General features: G+C 38.2%; 2 long non-coding RNA genes across 2 annotated transcripts in view; one reads left to right on the top strand and one right to left on the bottom strand.

Annotated features, from left to right (window-relative positions):
• The window catches only part of LOC121033794 (uncharacterized), a 324,396-nt gene extending 304,132 nt beyond the window's left edge, over nt 1–20,264 (top strand). Inside the window, exons 2-3 of the long non-coding RNA XR_005792118.1 lie at nt 10,757–10,842; nt 19,733–20,264. This is a non-coding gene — a long non-coding RNA (uncharacterized LOC121033794). The remainder of the gene's footprint in view (nt 1–10,756; nt 10,843–19,732) is intronic.
• The window catches only part of LOC121033793 (uncharacterized), a 237,092-nt gene that overhangs the window by 33,610 nt on the left and 180,086 nt on the right, over nt 1–23,396 (bottom strand). The window lies entirely within an intron of this gene.

Below are 23,396 nucleotides of genomic sequence, written 5' to 3'. Positions count from 1 at the left end.
AATGGGGGGAGGTGGGCCTTGTTTCCTCTCAGGAAGATATGGCTAGTTTGTTTGAACAATTTGGGTGGCTAGCTGGCTGGAAGGTGAAACCAGTTTGGTTGAAGGCCAGGTAGAGTGCAGCTGGTGCAGTTGATGGGGAATTACCTGGGCAGGAAACCTTCCTGGTTGGGCAGAGTGAGAGGCATGTCTGGTAAGAGGAGAGGAACACATGGCTCAAATTCCACGTGTCTCACACTATTTTAGGCCTGACAATACAGCTCAGTGGCTTTGGTTAATTTGGAGAGTTCTATAAATGACTACTTTTAATTGTTGTGTCAGTATTTTTGTCTTTGTGTGTGAAAGAATGAGTAGTTGAGAGATTGTTACTTGGCCATTCTAAAAGTTAATCTCCAATTTTCCTTGATTTGAACATTAGAATTGGGGCATTTGCTTATGGAGGGCCTAGCATTAAATGGAATCAGCCATTGGGACTTTAGGAAAAAACCTTGATCAAAGTGATCTTTCTCAAAGGGCTATCATTCTGCTTGGAATTTTTCCAAATGTGCCAGTTCTTTGTGTAGACAAGACAGGAAGTAGGGACACACAAAACACATGTGGTGCATAAAGTTAAAACGTATTATTTTAAAATTATATTTTAAATTATTTAAAATGGAGTTTTCCCTCTGGGTGACTTGGTAAAAGTGAGAATCATTGCTTGTCTTCATATTATATATTTCAGAAATTCCTATGATAAGCATGTATCATTTGAATAGTCAGAGGGATGAAAAATCTCTTTTTAAAATTGTTGACAATTAATGATAATTTAGAGTCATGGCATAATGCCATTATCAGACATTAATAATCCAGTCAGGAATAATTTCTAAGAGAGGAAATATAACTTACGAGAAACAGCATGACATTTAGGGTAAGAATATCTCCGTGTCTTAATTCTTAATTCAGTATTTTTATTTTGTATTTGCGTCTTAGTTTCTATGTTTTTAAAAGTGGGAATGAGAGGGGCGCCTGGGTGGCGCAGTCGGTTAAGCGTCCGACTTCAGCCAGGTCACGATCTTGCGGTCCGTGAGTTCGAGCCCTGCATCAGGCTCTGGGCTGATGGCTCAGAGCCTGGAGCCTGTTTCCGATTCTGTGTCTCCCTCTCTCTCTGCTCCTCCCCCGTTCATGCTCTGTCTCTCTCTGTCCCAAAAATAAATAAACGTTGAAAAAAAAAATTAAAAAAAAAAAAAAGTGGGAGGAGAAAACTGTATAGGGTTTTTGTAAGAATTAAATAAAATAATGCGTTAGAAAGTAGGCATTTAGTAAATTATCAGTACATGTTAGGTCATCTTTCCTTCCACAGCAGAAGTCAAGGAAGGCTGAACTGGCATTCGGTGGTAATATTCCGGTGCGTTGAGTGAAGAGAAGGCAAAGCTGTGTGAATTACGCACAGAACAGCCTCGTGGGGGACTCGGTGGTGGGCACTTGTTCAGAGAGAGGAGCACCAAGGTGTTCAAGACGTTGCAAAAGCCATCACTGATTTTATTTTTGAGATTTTACCCAGACCTGGCTTACTGTCACTACACTGTAAATGAATGGATTTTGTTTTTCAGTTTTATTTTTTCGATCATACTCACTCTATCCTTACCTCACATTTACTCTAAAGTTACTCTATACTTCTATGTTTTACCCTATACTTCTTCCTTTTTCATTGTTGTAAGCGCTTCGGTCTTTGACTTTTAATTATTCTACTATCAAAATACTACAAAATGTTTCTATAATTTCACTAGTTTTCTTTCCGTAGATATTTGTGTTTTCTGCACATTTTATGTAATTTTCCTAAATACACTAGGAATCCCATGGTGGATATCAGATGCCACATGGAAGAAGACGGAGCTTTGTTCCTTGCCTCTTTTACTTTTGCCATCATTGTTCATCTGACACAATGCCTTTGAGAAATACATTTTTATTCATAATGAAAAATTTTATCTGTATATAGACTTACACTCTATTTGTATACAGATGAATGTGCCTGTACGTTGCATATAAGGTTACATATAGATATGATTCTACAAATCATAAAGTACAACATGATAAAATTCTAGTTTAAGCTCTGCGTACTCTCTACACCAGTCGTCATTTGGCTTGATTTCCAATTTTTAACTTTTCATATTACCAGTGAAAGGGTGTTTATAAATAAGATAGTAGAGACTTCAACATTTATTTCTATACGTTAGCAAGTTATTAAATATTATAATATTTAGTTTTAGGAACTGAGTCCAGTTTCAGGAACTGAGTAGTATATATTCTTAAGAATTTAAGTCTGAAATACTAACAAAATTTAATTCTCAACTATATGTGCTTAATGTCACACAAAATTCCTATCTAAAGCTATTCTGTGCTGAGACTGTGGTCAAAGGATGAGAAATCCAGCAGCTTCTCTTGCTGCAGAAGATTAGGAATAAAAGCTCTAAATATGTTTCCCGAAGAAAAAGAAATAAACTGTATTCTAAAGGGTTGTGTGTTTTTTTTTTTCCCCCCAGTAGGAAGAAAAGTAGCCCTGGAAAAACTTGCGAATGCTTTGTCCTTTCTGCAAAACTGTGAAAACCCCAAAGCAGCTAGTTTACTCATCCTTGATTTCCCCAGATGGCTGAGTTCCCATTAACTCACCAGAGAATGAGATGCAGACCCAGTGCCTTTACATGTCACTTTGACAAGACCTAATGTCCGATCTTGTTTGTGGACGCCTTTCCCTTCTATCTCAAGACTGCTTCACTACTGGTGGTCTGCCCGTGTGCAACACAGATGTTTCCCTCTCTCCACTGCATGCTTTATTTTTCAAGTAGCTTCGGCGAGCATATGTTTCCATGCGAGCCTGTTCCTTCCTTCTCCCAACACCTTCTTGTGCTACATAAACAATCTTCATCTGCCCCCTCAGATCTGGGGCACACGAGACTTTCGCAGATGTCGATTTCTTTTTCAGCCTGTTTGCCTCTGGTGAACACGGTCTTCAGATAATGTCTCCCTTCCTTCTCTGTTCCAAATGACTCGGAATGCAGATTTTTTCCCTCCTTTCAACTCAGTTTCCTTCTGTGACCCCAGCATGTTTTCGTCCCCTTTCTTCTAAGTCTGTCTTTGTACTAGCTCTCCAGATGGGATCAAGGATGAGCTCTTCCTGCTCCTCGTTTTATTCTCCTTACAACTGTTTGGTTTGCAAGAACAGGAAGAGACAAACTTCACACGTTAAATGTTTTACATGCATGGCCACCTATGTTTGTCTGATTTGTTTCTTTGACTTTTGATTTTTTTTTTCCATACTTCTATGTGGTTGCTTCTATGTGGTTTTTCATTTTTACGAGTTCATTGCAAAGAAGAACTCTGCAAATGTATGTATAGAAGCCTATCACATATAATTACATATAAAACATCAGGGTAACAGTTACTTTAATATCAATTTTGTCTTCTTTTGCAAAAAAGGGATTTTAGCTTTTCTTTCACTTATCAACACGTATTGAGCATGTACTATGTGCCAGAAATTCCTCTGGGTAACAGCATGAGGATAGTAAAGAAAATAGAAACGGTCTTTTATTTTTTAATTCTTTTGTTAACATTTATTCATTTTTGAGAGACAGTGTGCGTGGGAGAGGGGCAGAGAGAGAGGGAGACACAGAATCTGAAGCAGATCCCAGGCTCCAAGCTTTCAGTGCGGAGCCCTATATGGGGCTCAAACCCACGGACTGTCAGAACATGACCTGAGCTGAAGTAGGACATGTAACCGACTGAACCACCCAGGCGCCCCCAAAAGGGTTCTCTTTTTAAGGAATTTATATTGTAGTATGACAGATAGATAATAAGCAAGTATATAAAAGATTAAGATAAATATGATAGGATGCCAACTGAGCTAAAATCTCAATGATAAAAAGGAGTCTGGATGCACAAATCAGGGTAAGTAGATTTCCACGGGGAAGAAACACGTGCAAAGTCCCTACAGAATGATTTGCAATGGCTTGGGTGAGAAACAGAAGAGAGGTCATGTGACTGAGGGGTCATAATGTACATGGTGGAGAAGGGAAGATGGTGCTCGAGTAGGAGTCTGGGGCAAGATCATTTAGAGCTTTTGAAGACAGAGTAAGAATTCTCACTTTTATTCCAAATACTCTGAGAAGCCATGGAAGCTTTAAAGCAGGAAGTCACATGATCCAAGTTACATTTCTGAAACATCACGTTGGTGCTGTGATAATTTCTCATAGTGCAGCGACAGATAAGGGAAAGGCCAGACATAGGATGTGGGCTCTTTTTTTTTTTTTTAATTCTTTACATTTCATAATTTTTTTTTAAATTTTTTTTTCAACGTTTATTTTATTTTTGGGACAGAGAGAGACAGAGCATGAACGGGGGAGGGGCAGAGAGAGAAGGAGACACAGAATCGGAAACAGGCTCCAGGCTCTGAGCCATCAGCCCAGAGCCCGACGCGGGGCTCGAACTCCCGGACCGCGAGATCGTGACCTGGCTGAAGTCGGACGCTTAACCGACTGCGCCACCCAGGCGCCCCATACATTTCATAATTTTTAAAGACCTCATTTAAAAGAGTTTTAGATTAACAAAATTGAAGAAAGGTGCTGAGACTTACCATGTGTACCTTGCCCCCACACATGCATAGCCTCCTGCATTACTGTATCACTTATATGTGTTATATTAGTTATAACTTTTGAAACTAAATCGACATGTCATAATCACTCAAAGCCCATAACTTTCCCTATGCCTCGCTCGTGGCATTGTACATCCTATTGTTTTAGACAAATATATAATGACATTGTATCCATCAGAGCACCATACAGAGTATTTTCACTGCCCTGAAAAAATCTTCTGTGTTCCACACAGGAATCCTTTCCCCTTCTGCCCCGAAAAACCACCGAACTTTTTATTGTCTCCACAGTTTTGCCTCTTCTGCAATATCAAATACAGTTGACCCTTGAACAACATGGGTTTGAACTATGCAGGTCCACCGATACATGGATTTTTTTTTTCTAAATAGGGTATAGTAAATGTATTTTCTCTTATGATTCTCTTAATATGTTCTCTAACTTACTGTAAGCATGTATTATATCATACATATAACAAAGAAGGTGTGTTACTAGACTGTTTATGTTCTTGATAAGTCTCTGGTCAGAAGTAGGCGGAGTTTTTAGGGGAGTCAAAAGTTATACATGGATTTCGAACTGTGCAGGGGGGTGGTGCTTCTAAACCCCCCTCACTGTTCAAGGATCAACTGAGTTGGTATCATGATATGTAGCTTGTCAGACTGGTTTCTTTCACTTAGTAATACACATTTCAGGTTCCTTCATACCTTCTCATAACTTGATAGCTCATTTCTTTTTAGCACTGAAGAGTATTCCACTGTCTGAGTGTCCTATGTTTTCTAGTTAACAGCCTTCGTGGTGATCCCCCATCAAATGATTTCAGAGAAGATTTTGGGTAACTCTCGTGTTTTTTCCATCTAGCCTTTTTTTTTTTTTTAATTTTTTTTCAACGTTTATTTATTTTTTTTTGGGACAGAGAGAGACAGAGCATGAACGGGGGAGGGGCAGAGAGAGAGAGGGAGACACAGAATCGGAAACAGGCTCCAGGCTCTGAGCCATCAGCCCAGAGCCTGACGCGGGGCTCGAACTCACGGACCGCGAGATCGTGACCTGGCTGAAGTCGGACACGTAACCAACTACGCCCCCCAGGCGCCCCCCATCTAGCCTTTTAATCCGCCTGCAGTATTTTTAGAATGATGATTACCTCTCCATATGTCAATCTCTTACTTGGGCATACAGAGGTTTCTGAAATTTTACCCTTGAGCCTCTTTCCTTACATCAGAATGTTCCCCTCCCATCACCGGCATATTGCACTGTAACCCTCAGCTCTACGGAACCATGTCCTGTTTCTTCACCAGGCCTTGCTCGTCCCCTCTGCACATCCTGCTCCCTCTCCTTGGAATGATCTTCTTGCCACACTGTTTGGGAAGTATCTATCCCCACCCCCACAGAGCTTTCTCTATGCTGCCTTGCTGACCACCTTGTATATGGGCTCTCCCTGTACTCTGCAAGGCTTCTTCTTTTTTTTTTTTTTAAGTTTTATTTTTGAAAGAGATAGTGTGTGAATGGCGGAGGGGCAGAGAGAGAATCCAAAGCAGGCTCCAGGCTCAGAGCTGTCACCACAGATCCCCACAAGGGGCTTGAACTCACAAACTGTGAGATGACCAGAGACGAAGTCAGACACTAAACCGACTGAGCCACCCTAACGCCCCTGCACAGCCTTGTTATAAAAGTTCCCAAACATGGGGCGCCTGGGTGGCTCAGTTGGTTGAGCATCCGGCTTCAGCTCAGGTCATGATCTCACAGTTTGTGAATTCGAGCCCCACGTTGGTCTCTGTGCTGACAGCTCAGAGCCTGGAGCCTGTTTTGGATTCTGTGTCTCCCTCTCTCTCTGTTCCTTCCCTGCTCATGTTCTCTCTCTCTCTCTCTCAAAAAAAAAATAATAAACATTAAAAAAAAATTAAAGCTCCCAGACATAAATAATATTTAAGAATTTGTAGAGAAGACTGGGAAACCTGGCAAGGACAAACATTAGGAAGGGGCTTGAGGGCAGGTTAAGGATTTGTTGACTTTAAAGACTGTGAAAGAGGTCACCTCTGTGGCTCAGTCGGTTGAACGTCTGACTTCGGCTCAGGTCATGATCTCACAGTTCATGGGTTCAAGCCCCGCATCGGGCTCTGTGCTGACAGCTCAGAGCCTGGAGCCTGCTTCACATTCTATGTCTCCCTCTCTCTCTGCCCCTCCCCTGCTTGCACTCTGTCTGTCTCTCTCTCTCTCTCTCTCAAAAATCAGTAAAACATTAAAAAAAAAAAACTTTAAAGACTGTGGAGGGACTCTTGAAGAATTCCAGTATGAGGGTAACAAGATCAGATTTGCCCTTCGGAAAGTTCACTCTGGACATATACTGGCAAGAGGAGCAGGTAGGATGACAAAATGAGACTGGAAGCCGGCTGTTGCATTAGGCTGGATGGGACACGATGGAAGCTTAAAGCCTTCCCATGCACACACACACAACTAACGGTGGAAACAGAGACAAAAGGATGGGTTTGGAAAGACTTAAACAGTTCCTAACCAATGAGCAGTATGTAGGGGACAGGAATTCAGTAAGAGGAAGTGAAGGGACAACAGAATCAAGGCTCCCTCCCATTTCCGTTGAGTATCGGGGAGGATAGTGGCACAATTCCCTAATGTTGGCACGTGGGATACACATTGGGGAGGGTGTGTCTTCACCCATTTCAATAACACTCCTCAATTTTTTCATGTGCCAACACTGTATTTTCCATATGACAAATTAATCATTGGTTCTCTCTCTCTCTCTCTCTCTCTCTCTCTCGTTTTGCCTTTAGTTTGCCTTATTACAATTTAAGTTTTCCTTTTTTAATACAAATTAACTTTGGATCTCCTAACTAGCTGCAGTAGTGCCCAAGGGGAAGTGAGGCGTTTCCTAACTTCGTACTCTATTCCTACAGCTGGAATAGCAGCGTTCCCTAGTGGGCAGGGCTATGGTAGGAGCCAGCTGGATGAGCTGGGGAATGCACTGCTTGGGGACCCAGAAGAAATCAAGGCAGGGGCGCATACGGATTTGGGTTTTTTCCCCCACTACCTCACCATCTCATCATGTCTCTGTTGTCCTACTACCTAATACTTTGATTTCCACTTGATAGATACCCAGTAACTATCCCCTTACTATTTCATATTTCCCTCACAAATGGGCCATAGGAAGCTGTCTTCAACTGATGAAAAGAAGCTTTAGATTCTTCAGAGCATGTGAAGCTTTGCCAGTTTTTTTGTTGTCGTTTTTTAGTAAACTTCCTCTTTTACCAGGGATTTTTCTTAAACTGAAAAAAAAAAAAAACCCACACTGAGATTTATTTACAAAGAGTACATGCTCTTTTTTTTTTTTAAATTGTTTTGTATCCCCCAACTTAAGTTTGAATTTGACTCCATAAATGAACTTGTCCATTTAAGACGTTTTGCGAGCATTTTCAGAGTATGAATGACATTTACTCTAATAGGAGAAAGCAGGGGATTTGATAACATAAACTAAGACATCATTGCCAAATCATTCGCATTCATTTAAAAATACATTTAACAAATATGTATTGAGCATCTGTAAGGTCCCAAAGCACAAAATCGCTGGCCTGAAGGAGCCTGCATTCTAGAAGGGAAAAGCAGATAATTAACCAAATAAAGGCTAAAGTAAAAGATAAGGCAGGAAGGGGAACAGTCCTGCTTTATGTCTGTTGTGTCAGCATATTTATCAATAGCATCCTTCTCGCTTTCCAATTGTGCCAATTGGAAAATAAATTATATGGTCAAACTAGGCACTGGGGTGTTAGATGGGGAGAAGTTGCAATTTTAGCTAGAGTAGCCAGGCAAGGCCTCACAGAGAAAAATGACATTTTTTATTTATTTTTTTTTTTCAACGTTTATTTATTTTTGGGACAGAGAGAGACAGAGCATGAACGGGGGAGGGGCAGAGAGAGAGGGAGACACAGAATCGGAAACAGGCTCCAGGCTCTGAGCCATCAGGCCAGAGCCCGACGCGGGGCTCGAACTCGCGGACCGCGAGATCGTGACCTGGCTGAAGTCGGCCGCTTAACCGACTGCGCCACCCAGGCGCCCCCAAAAATGACATTTAAGAACTGAAGAAGAAGAAGAGAGGAAGACTGCAGACATCTCGGGGATGGTTTGCAGCCAGAAGGAACAGCAGGTACAGAGACCCTGTAGTGCATGCATACCTGGTGTGTTTCAGGAACAAGACAAAAGGCACCATCGCTGAAAGAGAGGATTAAGGATGAGAGTAGACGTGGATGGGAAGTAAGAAGTAAGTGAAAGTTAGGGTGGGCAGACCTAAAGCCTTTTGGATCCTTGTACCCTGGATGAGGTGGAAGCCATTGCAGGAGTTACTTGTTCTGATTTATATTTTAGTAGGATCACTGTGCCTGCTGTGTGGAGAAGACTGTAGAGAAGGGGTAAATGCAAGGAGACTTAGAAGCATCCAGACTGGAAATGTTGGTGGCTCAAAATGGAATGGTAGTGGTTAAAAGAATCAGAAATGGTTGGATTCCTGAATAGGTGGATATAAGTAAAAGGAACGAGTCAAATGTGCTTTTGAGTTTAGGCTTTGAGCCACTAGAGGAATGGGGTTCTTTTTTCACTGACATGGAAAAACTGTGAGATTAGAGTAGGTTTGGTGACAAATTGAGAATCTCAGTATTAGATATATTAAATTTGAGATGTCCATTCACATCTATGTGGATGTCAAGTAGGTAAGGTGAACTAGAGAATCATTAATTATACAGATAATATTAAGAGCCAGGACATTAGGGGTGTCTGAGTGTCTCAGTGGGTTAAGCATCTGACTTCAGCTCAGGTCAGGATCTCACAGTTCGTGGGTTCGAACCCCACTTTGGGCTCTATGCTGACTGCTCAGAGCCTGGAGCCAGCTTCGGTTTCTAGTCTTTCTCTCTCTCTGCCCCTCCCCTGCTCTCTTCTGTCTCTCTCTCTCAAAAATAAATAAACCTTAAAAAAATAAAGAGTCACAACACTAGATGAAATCACAAACAATGAGTAAAAATAGGAAAGAAAAGGTGTTTAAGGATCGATCCCTGGAATACTTCTCTGATTACAGGTTAAGGAGATATGAAAGAATAATCAAAAAAAAGATATTTTCAGACAGGTTGACAACAATCCTCAAGTGGTAGGATTATGAATATTTTTTCTATTTTTTCTACTTTCTAAAATTAGTGGGCAATACATTTTTGTATTTTTATAATTTGATTTATACTCAGTAAAACAGTTTGTAGTTCAGTGAGTTTTTATAATTTATATAAGCTTTTATACTAGCATCCAAATGAGATATAGAATACTTCCATTACCTCCCAAATCCTCTTATGGGCCTTTCTGATCGATATCCACCCCCAAACTAATGTAACAATTTTCTGACTTCTATCATTGTAGATTGTTTTGCTTTTCCTCAGCATAATGTCTACAATGTACATAATTATGCTTTGTCGTATGTATCAGTTATTGTTCTTATTTACTCCCGGGTAGTGTTCTTTGTATGAATAAAACATGATTAGTTTATCATTCTTCTGATGAGCATTTGGGTTGTTTCCAGCTTTAGGCTATTTTGAATAAGACTGCTATGGACATGATTGTACAAACTTTTTTGTGGATGTGTGTTTGCATTTTGTTTGGATAGTTACCTAGGAGTAGAATTGTTGGACAGAGGGTTGATGTAATCTAACTTTATAAGAAATAGCCAACAAGTTTTGAAAAACAAGGATACCATTTTACAATCCACATGTAATACATTTGAAACAGGAAATAGGGCAAATATTTTAGAAAACAACTAAAACTGAGAATTACATAATTTTAATATTCATTATACTCTTTAATACATATCCCTGCTCTAAAATCTTGTCAAAATACTCTAAGTGGTAGTTTTTGAATGTCTTAGCAATGTATAGAAGATGCAGATTGATAAGTACTGCTGGGATGGTCTCTGAAGAGATTGTTCACTACTTAACTAAGTATTATACGCAAGTCGATTTAATAAACTCTTGGCTCAAGCAGAGATGAGAAGGAACTTTCTCAGTTCCCTGGCTTAGGTGAGAAGTTACATTCCTAACTTCAGTGATCCTAGGCTGTGCTCTGTACCCATCTTTCAACTTCTTCCCCCCTTTTTTTTATTCCAGCTTGACCCATTTGAATGAAAGTATTTAAGACCTAGAGACTGAGTAATACAGACAACCAGGAGAAAGATCTTCCTCACTGACTAGTGGTAAGAACTATAGAAGGTTCTGTTGTTAAAACAGGAGGGGCTGCAGCAGCTGAGGGAAATTAAGCAGAGTACCTAGGGTCTCATTACTGTCTTATCATGACATGTCAGGATAAGAATGTGCCTTCAGATGTGTTTATTTAAACACCCCAATGCTCCAGTGTATTTTAATTTTTCAGTATTTAAATGTGGCTATTTTAATGAGGTTACAGTTTCGATAAATACCAAAAGTTGAATGTTAATTACCATGAGGTCTTAAGGTCTGTACTCTACATAAAACTCAGGGAGAGCCTGTCCTGTGTAGTTTAAATCACTAGTTAGACTTGAATTTCTACCTAGAAACAGAGTAGCCAAAGTGTTAAATCAGTAGGAAGGGAGGGGCTTTCGCCCATGCCCCCCAGGTACACTTCATGTGTCTGGAGATGTTTTTCATTGCTACAACTTGGGGGCAGGTGCTATTGGTATCTAATGCATAGAGGCCAGGGATACTGCTAAAAATCCCACAATGCCCAATACAACCCCCCAACAGTAAGGAGTTACCTAGCTCAAAATGTCAATCACTCCACTGCTGAGAAACCTTGTGTTAAAAAATATGTGTAGGTCTGAGGAGAATACACTTAAAATTACAGACCTGATGTTATTTGCATATTAGGAGATTGGGGTGTAAAACCTATTAACTAAAAAAGACCTGGTCTAGGACATTACCCTAGAGGGTAGGACCAATATAAGTAGAAAAAAAATTTTTTTAATGTATGGTGAGTTTTGCTTTGGTTTTAGGGATTTGGAAATGAAGATTCCAGAGGAAATATTGGGGTGTCAGTCAAGCTCTAAGGGCAGGGCAAGTTGCTATTTTAACTTAATCTTAGGGCACAGCACCTTACTAAAATCTGAGAGCATGTTCTCTGAACCACACTATTGAAGTATTTCCTGTCTCATTACTGTCTATCATGACATGCTCTTTTTTCTCTTTTATTTCTTTAAGTTTATTTTTTCATTTGAGAGGGAGAGCAAGTGTGACCGGAAGAGGGGCAGAGAGAGAGAGAATCCCAAGCAGGCTGTCTACTGTGAGAATAGAGCCTGATGCTGGGTTCGAACTCACGAATGCTGAGATCATTATCTGAGACAAAATCAAAAGTTAGATGCTTAGCCAAATGCGCTTCCCAGGTGTCCCTCTTCTAACACTATGATAAACTCAAAATTGTTATTGTTGTTTACTGTCTGTTCATCCCATCAGACTATTAGTTCCATGAAAGGATCTATATATATATATATATATATATATATATATATATATACACACACATATTTTGCATGCCCAGCTCCTACCATTATAAAAGTCATCAGTAAATATTGGTACTTTTGAGTTACATGAATAAATGAAACATTTAATAGAGTTTTAATTCTCACTAAAATCTATGTATATTTAGCATCCCAGAACCTTCATTTCTTATACCATCTAAAAGCAACTTTTCCTGAGAAGTTTCATACATTCCTTCTTCTAAGTAAGAAAAATTCAGCTCAAAAACACTGTTCCTGTCTTTGTTTTTGAGAAGAGAAAACAAAAATAAGTCTTTGTGAATGTGGGAAGGTGTTAGCTTTGAAGAGAAGTATGGGCAATTTACCTACCTGATGAGGAGGAAGATGGAGTATATAGAAAGGTTCAGTAAGAGAAGAGGGATATGACTCATTGTACCTCTAATTTCCCAACAAATAAGAAATGATTCCTACCTTCAAGGAGCTCAGAGCAGGGATTCTGGTTTAAGATGGCAACATAAGAGGCTCCTGAACTTACCTCTTCCCCCAGACACACCAAATCTACAACTATGTATGGAATAATTCATTCTGAAAGAAATCCAGAAACTAGCTGAGTGACTCTTACACATCAAATGAAGGAGAAACACACACACACACACACACACACACACACACACACACACACATCAAAATGGGTCACCAGTGTCTGGAAAACAAGTTTGTGCATATATCTGGAGCCCCACATTTTGTGGCTGAAGACCAGAAGACACATCCCTTGATAGCCTGGCTCTGTTAACCAGCAGTGCTGTGTTCTTGGGTTAGTGGGATTGTGGCAAGCAAAGAGACAGTTAGTGGCTGGCTATCCCTCCAAGAGTCAGCATAGAGGGAGTGGGGAGAGTAGATAGAGGAACCTATCTCCTATTCCTTTCCTAAAAGAGGTCTATTTGCATACTTAAAAGCTACTTCCAGAGGATCTGTCTTCCATTTAGCCTGCATCTATGTGCTGAGTGAGGTCTTCCCCCTTTGCAATGCTAACAAGTCTTGGCACACCCTCAATTACTGGGAACCACTAAAAACAAACAGGGCTGTTTGGACAATCACAAAGTTTTGAGAGACAACAAAGAGCTAGGGTTGGGCTGAACAAGTTTCATTTCCTACACATCTTCCAGACTGGGAGAGCTAGCTGTTTAATCTTTAAACACACACACACACACACCCAGATGAAAAAACAGAGCATATGTTCCAAAAGAAAGAACAAGAATAAACCCCAGAAACAGAACTTAATGAAATGGAGATAAGTGATTTACCTGGTAAAGAGTTTAAAGTTTATAAAGATGGTCACCAAGGTCAAAAGACCAATGCATGGACAAAATGAAAATTTCAACAAAGAAATTGAAAATATAAGAAAGCATTAAAGCAGAAATCATAGAGGAATACAATACCTGAACTGAAAAAATCAGTAGAAGGGTTCAGTAGCAGATTAGATGAAGTGGAAGAAAAGATCAATGAACTCAAAGAGCAATGGACTTCGATCAGAGAAGAAAAAAGAAAAAAAAATGCAGTGAAGATAGCTTAAGGGATTTATGCAACATCATCAAACAGATCAATTTTCACATTATAGGAGTCCTAGAAGGAGAAGATAGAAAAGGGCAAAAAGCTTATTTGAAGAAATAATGGTTGAAAGTTTCCTAACCTGGGGGAATGGGGGGAAGAAAACCAGATCCAGGAATTCCAGAGAGCTCCAAATAAGATAAATTCAAAGACTCACACTTGGACATGTTATAATTGTTAAAAGTTAAAGACAAGAAGATAAGGGAACCCCTATAAGACTATCAGCAGATCTTTCAGCAGAAGCTTTGAAGACCAGAAGGAGTGGTGCAATATATTCAAAGTGCTAAAGGAAAAAACTTTCCAACTGAGAATACTCTACCTGGTAAAGTTGTCTTTCAAAATTGAAGAAAAGATAAAAAGTTTTGCAGACAAGTAAAAGCTAAAGGAATTCATTACCAATAGACTGGACTTATAAGAAATGATATAGGGAATTAGTCACGCTGAATTAAAGGGACATTAATTGGCAACAAGAAAATATAAAAGTATAAATCTCATTGGTAAAGGTAAATATTAAATTAAGGATATTCTAATGTTGTAATAGTGGTGGGAACAGTATTTATAAATCTAATATGAAAATGAAAAGACAAAAGTCACAAAACTATACCTACAATAATTTGTTAGTGAATATAAAGGTAAATAACTGTGATGTAAAAATGTAGAGCTTTAATATGTGTTTAAATGTAAGTTGCTATCAATTTAAAATAGACTGTTACAAATATATGTTGTTTTTTTTCAATATATGAAGTTTATCGTCAAATTGGTTTCCATACAACACCCAGTGCTCATCCCAAAAGGTGCCCTCCTCAATACCCATCACCCACCCCCCATCAACCCTCTGTTTGTTCTCAGTTTTTAACAGTCTCTTATGCTTTGGCTCTCTCCCACTCTAACCTCTTTTTTTTTTTCCTTCCCCTCCCCCATGGGTTTCTGTTAAGTTTCTCAGGATCCACATAAGAGTGAAACCATATGGCATCTGCCTTTCTCTGTATGGCTTATTTCACTTAGCATCACACTCTCCAGTTCCATCCACGTTGCTACAAAGGGCCATATTTCATTCTTTCTCATTGCCACGTAGTACTCCATTGTGTATATAAACCACAATTTCTTTATCCATTCATCAGTTGATGGACATTTAGGCTCTTTCCATAATTTGGCTATTGTTGAGAGTGCTGCTTAAATATATGTTTTATATAAGCTTCATGGTAACTACAAAGGAAAGAATTTTAAGCATATTAGAACAGAATATCATCAAATCACGAAGAGAGCAAGAGAAAGAGGGGCAAGGGAACTGTAGAATAGCCAGAAAAAAAATGAAGAAAGTGACAATAATAAGGACCTATCATACCTATCAATAATTGCTTTAAATGTAAATGGAAGAGTTTCTCCAATACACAGAGTGGCTGAATGGATTAAAAAAAAACAAGAACCAATTGCCACCTAAAAGAGATTCACTTCAGCTTTAAGGATACACATAAATTGAAAATAAAGAGATGGAGAAAGATATTCTATGCAAAAGGAAACGAAAAGAAAGCAGAAGTAGCTATACTTATACCAGACCAAGTTGACTTCAAGATTTCAATAATAAGTCTTATATAAGGATAAAGGGATCAATCCAACAAGAGGCTATAACATTTGTAAGTATTTATGTATCCAACACAGGATTACCTAAATATATAAAGCAAATATTAATAGACCTATAGGCTGAAATAGACAGCAATATTATAACAGTGGGTGAATTTAATACCCTGCTTTCAACAATGCATAGATCATCCAGACAGAACATCAGTAAGGAAATATAGGACTTTACTCATTAGACCAAATAGACCTAAAAGACATCTATAGAATATTCCATCCAAAACCAGAAGAATACACATTCTTCAACTGCACATGGAACATTTTCCATGGTGGATCATATGATAGGCCACAAAACAAATCTTAACACATTTAAGAAGAATGAAATCATACCAACCATCTTTGACCATCATGGTATGAAACTAGAACCAACAAGAGAAAAGTGAGACCTAGAAATTAAACAACACACTTTTTTTTAAGTTTATTCATTTAATTAGAGACTTCAAGTGGGGGAGGGGCAGAGACAGAGAAAGAATCCTAAGCATACTCTTCACCATCAGTGTGGAGCCCCATTCAGGGCTTGAACTCATGAACCTGGAGGCCAGGACCTGAGCCAATATTGGATGCTTAACACACTGAGCCACCCAGGTGCCTCCTACACAACACCCTTCTAAACAACCAGTAGGTGAAAGAAGAAATCAAAATGGAAGTAACTTATCCAGAAACATATGACCATAAAAACAAATACTGTGGAACGCAGCAAAAGCAGTTCTGAAAGTGTATAGCAATAAATGCATATATTAGGAAATTAGATCAAGTAAACAATCTAACTTTACAACTCAAGGAACTAGAAAAAATCTTCAGTTACAAAGTTAGTAGGAGGAAGGGAATAATAAGGATCAGGGCAGAAATAAATGACCTAGAGACCAGACAAAAAGAATAAAAAAGAAAAACAAAATTGACAAACCTTTAGCTAGACTAAGAAAAAAAAGGAGTCTAATAAACTTAGAAATGAAAGCGGAGACATTATAGCTTATAGTACAGTAAGGCATAAAATCATATGAGACTACTATGAACAATTAAATGCCAACAAATTACATAACCTAGAATAAAGGGATACATTTTTAGAAACACACAATTTACCAAGACTCAATCAGGCAGAAAAAGAAAATCTGAACGGAGCAATAATGCATAAAGAGATTGAATTAGTAGTCAAAAACTCTCAACAGGAAACTTCAGGACCAGATGGCTTCACTGGAGAATTCTACCAATTCAAAGAATAATTAACACCAATCCTCCTCAAACTCTTCCAAAATATTGAAGTGGAGGGAGCATCTCCACACACATTCTATGAGGCCAGATACCAAAACCAGATAGGGATACCACAAGAAAAGAAAACCACAGATCAATATTCCTGATGAATATAGATTTAAAAATTCTCAACAAATTATTAGTAAACTAACAAATTCAAGACCATAGTAGAAGGATTATACACCATGACCAAGTGGGATTTATCCCTGGGATGCAAGAATGGTTCAACATATAAAAATCAATAAATGTACTACATTATATCAATAAAATGAAAGATTAAAATCACACAATTGTTTTAGTAGATGCGTAAAAAGTTAACAGGATACAACATCCTTTCATGATAAAACTCCTTAACAGGTTGGGTATAGAAGAAACTAATGGTTAACATAATGCTCAATGGAGATAAGTTGAAAGTGTTTTCCCCTAAGATCAAGAATAAGGAAAAGATGCTCAGTCTCATCAGTTCTATTCAATATATTACTGGAAGTTCAAGCTAGAGCAATTAGGCAAGACAAAGGGGAAAAAAAGGCATCTCACTAGGAAAGGATGAATTAAAATTGTCCTTTTTTCATGAAGATGAGATCCTATTTCTAGAATATCACAAAGAATCCATTAAAAAACTGTTAATCAATTGTAGTTAAGCAGCAGGATATAAAATCAGCATACAGAAATTAATTGCATTAATTTTCACTAACAATGACACATCTGAAAAAAATAAAAATCATTTCATTCACAATAGTATTAAAAACAATAAAATACTTAGGAATAACTTTAACCAAGGAAGTAAAAGATTTATACAATGAAAACTACAAAACCTAGCTGTAAAAAATCAAAGACACAAACAGGTGGAAAGATATCCCATATTCATGGATTGGAAGAATACTGTTAAGTGGCCATGCTACCCAAAGCCATCTACAGATTCAATGGAATCCCCATCAAAATACATAGGCATTCTTCACAGAAATAATCCTAAAAATTGTGTGGAACCACAGAAGACCCCAAATAGTCAAAGCAATCCTGAAAGAAAGAAACAAAGTTGGAGATATCATGCTTCTAGATGTCAAACTACGCTACAAAGCCATAATAATAAAAACAGTATGATACTGGCACAAAAATAGACACATTGACCAATGGAACAAAACAGCCTGGAGTCAAACCCTGGCATATACAGCTAACTAATATTTGACAAGGGAGCCTAGAATATCCAATGTAGAAAAGATATCTCTTCAAGAAGTGGTGCTGGGAAACTGGAGAAACACATACAGAACTTGAAATGCATCAAAGACTTAAACATAAGACCTGATAACCTAAAACTTCTGAAATAAAACATAGGAAAGAAGCTCAGTGAGATGTCTTGGCAATATTTGGGGGGGAAACAATGCCAAAAACACACACAACAAAAGAAAAACTTTCAACAAATGGGAATACATCAAACTCAAAAGCTTCTGCACAGCAAGCAAATAAAAAAATGAAAAGGCAACCTACAGAATGGGAGAAAATATTTGTATATCTTATCTCAAAAGGGTTAATATCTAAAAATATATTTAAAAATACCTACAACTCAATAGCAAAACAAACAACTTGTTAAAGATGGGGAAAGGACCTGAATAAACATTTTTTCAAAGAAAACCTACAACTGGCCAACATATACCTGAAAAGTTGCTCAACATCACTAATCATCAGGAAAATGCAAATGAAAACCATGATAAAATATTAGGATAACCATTGTAATTGGAATGACCTAAGAAAAAAAGACTGTTGGCAAGGCTGTACAAAAGAGGGAACTTTGTGCACTGTTAGGAATGTAAATTGTTACAGTCATTATGGAAAACAGTATGAGGATCCTCAATACAAAATAGAACTACCATTTGATCTGGCAAATTTACTTCTGGATATATATAAAGGGAATGAAGTCACTATCTTGAAAATATTTATGCCCCTTCATGTTCATTGCAGCATTATTTACAATAGCTAAGGCATGGATATAACCATTGACAGATGAATGAAGAAAGTATATACCTACATTTTGTGTACACACATACACACAAATATTATTCAGTCATAAAAAAAAAGGAAATCCAGCATGGATGAACCTTGAGGGAATTATGCTAAGTGAAATGAGTGAAAGACATACTTGGTGATCTGACTTATATGTGGAATCTAAAAAAGAAAGCATTTCATAGATACAGAGAACAGATTGGTGATTGCCAGATTTGGGGTGTGGGAGAAATGGGTGAAAGGCACTTATAAAGAAGTCATAGGAAGGTGATGCAGAGCATGGTGACTAAAGTTGGCAATGCTGCATTTTGTATGTGAAAATTGTTACTAGAGTAAATCTTAAAGTTCTCATCACAAGGAAAACGTAACAATGTGTGGTGATGATTAAACTGAGTATGGTAATCATTTTACAATATATAAGTATATGAAACACCATGTTGTACAACTAAATCTCATGCAATGTTATATGTCAAGTATATCTCAATAAAACTGAAAAAAAAGGAAAATCATAAATTGACAATGTAGCAGGACTACTTGAAGAAGCTCCTTATTGATTATGTGTAGATACGTTCATTATTGTGTCATCTGGCATATTTTTCTCTTCCTGGGCTCCTTGAAAGATAATAGGAGTTTAGATCTACATGTTCTCAACTTGAGAGTGTGTCTCAAGAGTAAACAGGGTAAGAAACAGACCTCAGAAGAAGCTTGGAAGTATGGGGTTAGAAGAACCAGTAGTAATAAATGAGCTAAGGGGAAAGGATGCATTCTGGATAAATAATGCGAATGACAGTAGTTATACTCATGACAAATTAAGCATGGAAAGTCTAAGAATATTCTTTTGGGAGAACAATCGCACTTATATAGTGATGGAAAAACAAAAAAAGCCAAAACAAAAATATCAGATAATCTTTTTATCACACAGGGGCTTCATACCTTTTGAATTGTGATATTATTTGTAGTTCTCTACGGGGTTTAATGAAATATGATACCAAATTAGCACCTTTGAAATTGGACATCATCCTTGTGTGTGTGTGTGTGTGTGCGCGCGCGTATGCTTTCCATTTCTGTTCCAGAGAGGATTTAAGGTACCTGAATCAATATTCACATTTCATCTCTGGCTCTAACGACAGTCTCTGTGATTTTCTAGGTCTTTGGAACATACTTCACACATTCAGCTTCTCAGAGAAAACCATCAATATTTGCCATAGTGAAGAAAAAGAAGGTCAGAGAAGCATTTTCCAAGCTTTTGGATATTTAGCAGAAGAGTTAAGCAGAGTCAAGTACATCTGGCAGGCCCTAGTGAAACATATGGCTACTAACTCATATATTTTATGATTAAAATTGTTTTATGATTTGTAAGCACTTGCAAAGTCACAAATAAATTTATTTACACATTGAATAAATCATTTTCATTTAAGTCACCCTGTTCCTTTATGATACTTACTAAACTTTGTTATAAAAAAAAATATTTGTTATTGTTTACAATCCTTGTTCCTATACTCGACTGTAAGGTCCATGAAGACAGGAGTGTTTTTTGTTCACTGCTGTAAACCTAGGGATTTAATTTACTGCTATAAACCCAATACTTAATAAATACATGAAATTACTTTGTTAAGACTTGGACATCTAAGTATGATAACTACATTGGATTTTCAAAGTAAAGAACTCATTTCTGGAAATTTCCATTTTAGAACATTATTCATGTTTTCTGAGATGTCAATAGCCATATAGAGGGTCTTATTGACTGATAACTATGCCCTAAATTTTCATATTCAAGGAGTGAACTCCCTTGTCAACCTTTTACAAAATGCAGCTAACATTAAGTCTGGGTTGATACATTAACCCTCAAAATTTTAGGAACTTGATGCTGAGTAAGTTGTATAAAACATTTTCACCGAAAAGTTTGTTTTTTGTCTTAATTAGGCATTCAAACACATTTTTTTTTTCTCCATAACTAGTATACTCTGCTTGTAACATGATTGGCTAGTAGTTAAAAATAATTGGCACATTTCTGATAACTTCACCTTCCTAGTTTCCAGCAGCTCTTAGTAAAGGTAATACAGGGGTGCCTGGTGGCTCAGTCGGTTAAGTGTCTGACTCTTGGTTTCCCCACCAGCTCACGTCTTGATCTCACAGTTTCATGAGTTCAAGCCCCACACTGTGCTCTATGCTGACAGCATAGGGCCTGCTTGGGATGCTTTCTCTCTCCCCCTCTCTTTGCCCACCCCTGACTCATGCTGTTTCTGTCTCTCTCAAAATAAATAAACTTAAAAAAAAAAAAAAGGTAATACATTACCCCAGGTGCCCCTGGTAGCTGAGGATCCTGGGAAGTGGGGTCATTGATTGATCTAGTTCAGATTTCTCACCTTAGAGTTGATTTCCCTCTCCACAAACATCACTATTGTTAAAGTGCTATTTTGGGCTGCTGTAGAGACATTTGGCATGTCGGTGTTAGGAAAATTTTCCTAAAGCTTGGAAATAAGGAGAAAGAGTAATTCCAAGTCCTTTCTTTCTTTTTTTTTTTTTAATTTTTTTTTTCAACGTTTATTTTTGGGACAGAGAGAGACAGAGCATGAACGGGGGAGGGGCAGAGAGAGAGGGAGACACAGAATCGGAAACAGGCTCCAGGCTCTGAGCCATCAGCCCAGAGCCCGACGCAGGGCTCGAACTCACAGACCGCGAGATCGTGACCTGGCTGAAGTCGGACGCTTAACCGACTGCGCCACCCAGGCGCCACTCCAAGTCCTTTCAATATCATGTTAAAAAAAAGTGCTTCTCAAACTTCAATGTGCACCTGAACTACCTGGTGATAGTTTTGAAACATAGATTTTGACTTCACACATGGGGGGTGGGAACCCAGTTTCTGAATTTCAAACAGCTCTCAGGTGAGAGCAGTTCTATGGGACAATGACCTTCCACCCTGCTACTCAAAATGGGTAGCACATTGTTGAAAGCCCTTGAGCAAGGCGATGTCACATCCTAGGGCGGTGCTTCTCAAACATGGTTGCCTGTTAGAATCACTTGGGGGAGGGGGGTTAAAAATCTTGATGCTCAGGCCTCACCCAGTTTCCAATTAAGTTACAGTATGGGGGGCGGCCCATGTAAGACCTATTCATCAGTGTTTTTTAAAGCTCTCCAGCTGTTTCTAATATGCTCTAAGGGAATATAGCTTTTTTGCCCAACTGATCAGGGCCATTTTACAGTTCTGTAAACTGGTAAGGTGCGACGGTTTTATTGCCTATGGGATGTTAACCAGTTTTGTACTTAATTTGGTACTTCAGCTTTTATATTTTTCCTGGTCAAAAAATTTCAGTTTCTTAAATTTGATTTGGAACTGCCTTTTCATCTTTCTAGTTCCCTCATTAATGAATTAAATAAAACTTTTGACACACAATGCTTTGATGGTTTTTGTTTTATCCAGTCTATTAACATAATTACACAGCTAGCAGCTACATTTTCTCTTTTGTTTGAGCAGCAGCCAATGTTTTTTGGAAGTTAGTAATGAATACATAAGTAAATTCATCTGGGGTCTCTCTAAACCTAGCATACTTGATTCAGCCCTCATCAAAGAAAGAATGAATGACTAGTTCAGTAATTGTTGACATTATCTTAAAGTACATTTCTGGAGATCAGATTTACACTGTGACCCATGCCAATTCACTATCATTGGGAAGACAGCTCCCTCTTTTACTAACAGGAGAAATGCTACCACAGCATTATCGGCAGGCCTGGACTTGTTTTCCCACAGTGGGAAGGAGTTGGCGGTACTCCACCCCTACTTTTCTCCCAGCTTTTCCTTATGACTGATGGTTCCCATTTGCAGGATGTCAGGCCAGGGTTTAAGGGACTGCCTGTAGCAAAGTAAATTGGCCCACTTAGGGATCAAACCTGTGAACTTGCCTTCATCAGCACACTAATCCTAGCAGAGGCATGAGCCTGCCATTTTATCCGCTGATTGATTTCCCTGAAAGTTAGGATTCTGAACTCGTTCTGCTCTTCAGCTGAAGAAAAAGTTTCAAGTTTAAAAAGTGTATTCTAAAACTTAAGAGTCAATAAAAAAAATAGCTAAAAGAATATTTGTGTATTAAAAATAATCTCATACAAGTAAGGGCATTTAGCCTAAAATGAGTTCATATTTGAGGCCTCACCTTTAATATGGTCTTTCAGCTTTAAAAAGTGAAGTGTATTTTACCTACATAGCTATATTTATTGCTAATTTTTTTAAGTCTATTTTTGAGAGAGAGTATGAGCAAGGGAGGGGCAGAGAGAGAAGGAGAGAGAAAATCCCAAGCAGGTTCCACACTCAGCACAGAGCCCATGGGGCTCGATCCCATGACCAGAAGAATATGACCTGAACCGAAATCAAAAGACTCTTAACCCACTGAGCTATCCAGGCACCCCTTTTTATTACCAATTTCTATAATGCACAGTAAATATGTAAATATTAAGGGTGACTATAAAGCAATGACATTTCTCAGATGGAAGTTTTTCTCTTTAGCTTTGTCCTTCTTGAAGGTTGGCCACCTATTTTGATGATGTTGTAATTATTTACTTATTCCTATAACTTTCCCCAATATTTAAAAATTTTTGATAATCTTAGACAAGAAAAGACTTTTTTATTTGGAAGGGACTTTCTGTGGCCCATTCTTTTAATGTCTTCTACTGTGGCAAGTCTTCATTTTTTGAGATATGTATGATTATAGGAATTAACTGGGAGTCACTTTGAGTCAAATCTGTTGAGGAAGGTGTGGATTTAAGTTGTTTTAATTAACTATTATCACATACGCAATGTGGTAATAACAACCCTGCTT

The sequence above is a fragment of the Herpailurus yagouaroundi genome, unplaced genomic scaffold (genome assembly GCF_014898765.1).
Source record: "Herpailurus yagouaroundi ecotype Mexico unplaced genomic scaffold, PumYag 159, whole genome shotgun sequence".
Taxonomy (NCBI): Eukaryota; Metazoa; Chordata; class Mammalia; order Carnivora; family Felidae; genus Herpailurus; species Herpailurus yagouaroundi.
The sequence above is the reverse complement of the archived record's forward strand: the minus strand, read 5'-3'. Positions and strand labels throughout refer to the sequence as shown.